Source organism: Bradysia coprophila, assembly GCF_014529535.1.
Source record: "Bradysia coprophila strain Holo2 chromosome X unlocalized genomic scaffold, BU_Bcop_v1 contig_306, whole genome shotgun sequence".
NCBI lineage: Eukaryota > Metazoa > Arthropoda > Insecta > Diptera > Sciaridae > Bradysia > Bradysia coprophila.
The window spans coordinates 45,557-51,405 of record NW_023503320.1 but is presented as its reverse complement, the minus strand read 5'-3'; the positions used below and the strand labels follow the sequence as shown (position 1 = coordinate 51,405).

General features: G+C 37.5%; 1 long non-coding RNA gene across 1 annotated transcript; it reads left to right on the top strand.

Annotated features, from left to right (window-relative positions):
- The first annotated feature begins 457 nt into the window (after nt 1–457).
- LOC119069392 lies at nt 458–4,215 on the top strand. The gene is made up of 3 exons (XR_005086323.1): nt 458–593; nt 2,378–2,384; nt 4,201–4,215. It is a non-coding gene; the product is annotated as an uncharacterized LOC119069392 (long non-coding RNA).
- Nucleotides 4,216–5,849: the final 1,634 nt, after the last annotated feature.

Genomic DNA, 5,849 nt, shown 5'->3' with positions numbered 1-5,849 from the left:
GAGGTACTTCGTACGTGCTTTCGTAATTGCGCTACGCGCAATTTTAAAAATGAACACTTTCAGTAAATTTGACCATGCCCAACTTGACTTGCATTTTGGTAACAGACGCATTAGAGGGTTGTAGACGTATTAGGGTTCCGGGCGTATTACGGCTACGGACGTATTATGGTTACGGACGAAATAGGATTACGGATCGTACGGGGCTAAGTCGCAGCAAACGCTCCGACTGTTCTGATGCCTTGTTTTATTGCGGATTTGTCATCTATGAACATAACCAAATGCTTTGCCCTTACTGGCTGCTTCCAATTCGACATGTTACAAACGGCATATTAATCTTATAAGCCCCCAGTACTTAGTACGGGGCTAAAAATCCTACGTTACTTTGTGGTTTGTCCGTCCGTCCGTGTTTCCAGTTAGAGCCTATCTCCTAAAGTCTTCTTTAGAATTTCTTGAAATTTTGGGAGTAGATTCTAGTCGTCATTCTAAAACATTCCAGAAAAAAAAATTTGGGGGGAACGGGCCTCGTTTGGGAGCTAGCGCTCCTCGAAGTTACCATATAAGTCCCATATAAGAACACCTTTAAGTGTGTGTGTGTGCGTGGATTTTTTGAGTGTGAAAATTTGAAAAAAAAAATTTTAATGTTGGGCAGTAGGAAAAATTAAATTTGGTGTATGGTTGGGCAGCTGGAAAAATTTGGTCACTTTCGGTGTATGGTTGGGCAGCTGGAAAAATTTGATCACTTTCGGTGTATGGTTGGGCAACTGGAAAAATTTGATCACTTTCGGTGTATGGTTGGGCAGCTGGAAAAATTTGATCACTTTTGGTGTATGTTGGGCAGCGGGAAAAATTTGGTCACTTTTGGTGTATGTTGGTCAGCGGGAAAAATTTGGTCACTTTCGGTGAATGTTGGGCAGCGGGAAAAATTTGATCACTTTTGGTGTATGTTGGGCAGCGGGAAAAATTTGGTCACTTTTGTCGTATGTAGGGCAGCGAGAAAAATTTGGTCACTTTCGGTGAATGTTGGGCAGCGGGAAAAATTTGGTCACTTTCGGTGAATGTTGGGCAGCGGGAAAAATTTGGTCACTTTCGGTGAATGTTGGGCAGCGGGAAAAATTTGGTCACTTTCGGTGAATGTTGGGCAGCGGGAAAAATTTGGTCACTTTCGGTGAATGTTGGGCAGCGGGAAAAATTTGGTCACTTTCGGTGAATGTTGGGCAGCGGGAAAAATGTGGTCACTTTTGGTGTATGTTGGGTAGCGGGAAAAATTTGGTCACTTTTGGTGTATGTTGGGCAGCGGGAAAAATTTGATCACTTTTGGTGTATGTTGGGCAACGGGACGTATATACAGTTATATTGAGATATATATAGCTATATTGACATATATATAGCTATATTGACCTATATATAGCTACATTGGCCTATATATAACTATATTGACTTATATATAGCTATATTGACCTATAAATAGTTAGTATATAGCTATATTGACCTATATATAGCTATATTGACCTATATATATAGCGATATTGACCTATATATAGCTATATTGACCTATATATAACTATATTGACATATATATAGCTATATTGACCTATATATAGCTATATTTACCTATATATAGCTATGTTGACCTATATATAGTTAGTATATGACTATATTGACATATATATAGCTATATTCACCTATATGTAGCTATATTTACCTATATATAGCTATGTTGACCCATATATAGTTAGTATATGACTATATTGACCTATATATAGTTATTATATAGCTACATTGACCTATATATAGTTATTATATGACTATATTGACCTATATATAGCTATATTGACATATATGTAGCTATATTGACCTATATTAACCTATATATAGCTATATTGACCTATATATAGTTACTATATAGCAATATTGACCTATATATGGTTAGTATATGACTACATTGACCTATATATAGATATGTTGACCTATATAGTTAGTATATAGCTATATTAACATATATAGTTACATTGGCCTATATCTAGTTAGTATATAGCTATATTGACCTATATATAGTTAGTAGATGACTATATTGACCTATATATAGCTATATTGACCTATATAGTTAGCTAAAATTTTAATTTTTTTTTGAAATTTTGAAAATTTTTCAAAATTTGAAAATTTTTCCAAAGTTTTAAAAAAATTTCAAAATTTTAAAAAATTTTCAAAATTTTAAAAAAATTTCAAAAATTTCAAAAATTGCCAAAACTTTTCAAAAATTTCAAAAATTTTCAAAATTTTCAAATTTATCAAATTTTTTAAATTTATCAAATTTTTCAAATTTTTCAATCTACTAATTCTTCCAAAAGAACTGATATCAGTCAAAAACACTCAAAAGAGTAAAAGTGACGCAAGTCCCTGTGTATACTTCCAAAACAACTGATATCGCTGGAGGTGACGCATTCTCCGCTTGTACGCAAAAACTGTAACAGAAAAAATTTGACCAAAGAAATTCTAGAAACAAAATTTTACCAAAAAAAATTTTGCGTCACAAGTGGCAGATGTTGAGGAAAGTACTTTTAAAATTTTTTTAAAAATAGGCAAGAATACGTCCTAATACGTCCGAATCATCTGCCACTTTGTGACGCAAAATTTTTAGCCCCGTACGAAGTACTGGGGGCTTATAAGATTAATATGCCGTTTGTAACACGTCGAATTGGAAGCAAACAGTAAGGGCAAAGCTTTTGGTTATGTTCATAGATGACGAATCCGCAATAAAAACAAGGCATCAGAACAGTCGGAGCGTTTGCTGCGACTTAGCCCCGTACGACCCGTAATCCTATTTCGTTCGTAACCATAATACGTCCGTAGCCGTAATACGCCCGGAACCCTAATACGTCTACAACCCTCTAATGCGTCTGTTACCAAAATGCAAGTCAAGTTGGGAATGGTCAAATTTACTGAAAGTGTTCATTTTTAAAATTGCGCATAGCGCAATTACGAAAGCCCGTACGAAGTACCTCTCAAATAAAACCAACAATTTACGATATTATTTTCTATTGGGTATTCAATTATCTCTCAAATGAAACCAAAACTAGCAAAATCGGATGAGATTTACTCGATTTATGTGCAAAAAACACTTAGGGCCCAATAGCGGCCTTAGTCCAAGGGCCCAAATTTGAAACTTTTTTCGCCACGTTCTTTTCGGTATTCAATTACCTTCCATAAAAAACTAAATCTAGCAAAATCGGATAAGATTTACTCGATTTATGTGCAAAAAACACTTAGGGCAGAGTAGCGGCCTTAGTCCAAGGGCCCAAATTTGAAACTTTTTTCGCCACGTTCTTTTCGGTATTCAATTAGATTCCATAAAAAACTAAATCTAGCAAAATCGGATGAGATTTACTCGATTTATGTGCAAAAAACACTTAGGGCCGAGTAGCGGCCTTAGTCCAAAGGCCCAAATTTGAAACTTTTTTTGCCATCATTCAATTCGGCATTCAATTATCTCTCAAATGAAACAAAATCTAGCAAAATCGGATGAGATTTACTCGATTTATGTGCAAAAAACACTTAGGGCCGAGTAGCGGCCTTAGTCCAAGGGCCCAAATTTGAAACTTTTTTCGCCACGTTCTTTTCGGTATTCAATTACCTTCCATAAAAAACTAAATCTAGCAAAATCGGATAAGATTTACTCGATTTATGTGCAAAAAACACTTAGGGCCGAGTAGCGGCCTTAGTCCAAGGGCCCAAATTTGAAACTTTTTTCGCCACGTTCTTTTCGGTATTCAATTACCTTACATAAAAAACTAAATCTGGCAAAATCGGATGAGATTTACTCGATTTATGTGGAAAAAACACTTAGGGTCGAGTAGCGGCCTTAGTCCAAGGGCCCAAATTTGAAACTTTTTTCGCCACGTTCTTTTCGGTATTCAATTACCTTCCATAAAAAACTAAATCTGGCAAAATCGGATAAGATTTACTCGATTTATGTGCAAAAAACACTTAGGGCCGAGTAGCGGCCTTAGTCCAAGGGCCCAAATTTGAAACTTTTTTCGACACGTTCTTTTCGGTATTCAATTACCTTCCATAAAAAACTAAATCTGGCAAAATCGGATGAGATTTACTCGATTTATGTGGAAAAAACTCTTAGGGCCGAGTAACGACCTTTGAGCCCTACCAACAAGCTCGCGTTGCATCCTACACAAAAACAATGTTCAGCAACTTTGTTCTACTCGTCAATACCTTTCATTTGATATATCACAAGCAGCTATTGCGTGCGTATTTCGGTAGATATCGTCGAAAGACTGAAAAACACATATAGGGCCCTAGCTCTGGAAGGGCCGACCCTATCATGCCCATTTTCGAACTTGACCTTACTTTTGTCGATACCAATCGGGGAAAAAAAGAATTTTGAAAAAAGGTTGTGATTTGCTCAAGCTAGAGGGGTCACGGACGGACGGACGGACGGACATTTTTAGCCCCGTACGAAGTACTGGGGGCTTATAAGATTAATATGCCGTTTGTAACACGTCGAATTGGAAGCAGACAGTAAGGGCAAAGCATTTGGTTATGTTCATAGATGACGAATCCGCAATAAAAAAAATGTCCGTCCGTCCGTCCGTCCGTCCGTCCATCCGTCCGTCCGTCCGTCCGTCCGTCCGTCCGTCCGTCCGTCCGTCCGTCCGTCCGTCCGTCCGTCCGTGACCCCTCTAGCTTGAGCAAATCACAACCTTTTTTCAAAATTCTTTTTTTCCCCGATTGGTATCGACAAAAGTAAGGTCAAGTTCGAAAATGGACATGGTAGGGTCGGCCCTTCCAGAGCTAAGGCCCTATAGGTGTTTTTCAGTCTTTCGACGATATCTACCGAAATACGCACGCAATAGCTGCTTGTGATATATCAAATAAAAGGTATTGACGAGTAGAACAAAGTTGCTGAACATTGTTTTTGTGTAGGATGCAACGCGAGCTTGTTGGAAGGGCTCAAAGGTCGTTACTCGGCCCAAAGTGTTTTTTCCACATAAATCGAGTAAATCTCATCTGATTTTGCCAGATTTAGTTTTTTATGGAAGGTAATTGAATACCGAAAAGAATGTGTCGAAAAAAGTTTCAAATTTGGGCCTTGGACTAAGGCCGCTACTCGGCCCTAAGTGTTTTTTGCTCATAAATCGAGTAAATCTCATCCGATTTTGCTAGATTTTGTTTTATTTGAGAGATAATTGAATGCCGAATAGAATGATGGCAAAAAAAGTTTCAAATTTGGGCCCTTTGGACTAAGGCCGCTACTCAGCCCTAAGTGTTTTTTGCACATAAATCGAGTAAATCTCATCCGATTTTGCTAGATTTAGTTTTTTATGGAAGGTAATTGAATACCGAAAAGAACGTGGCGAAAAAAGTTTCAAATTTGGGCCCTTGGACTAAGGCCGGTACTCGGCCCTAAGTGTTTTTTGCTCATAAATCGAGTAAATCTCATCCGATTTTGCTAGATTTTGTTTTATTTAAGAGATAATTGAATGCCGAATAGAATGATGGCAAAAAAGTTTCAAATTTGGGCCCTTGGACTAAGACCGCTAGTCGGCCCTAAGTGTTTTTGCACATAAATCGAGTAAATCTCATCCGATTTTGCTAGATTTAGTTTTTTATGGAAGGTAATTGAATACCGAAAAGAACGTGGCGAAAAAAGTTTCAAATTTGGGCCCTTGGACTAAGGCGCTACTCGGCCCTAAGTGTTTTTTGCTCATAAATCGAGTAAATCTCATCCGATTTTGCTAGATTTTGTTTTATTTGAGAGATAATTGAATGCCGAATAGAATGATGGCAAAAAAGTTTCAAATTTGGGCCCTTTGGACTAAGGCCGCTACTCAGCCATA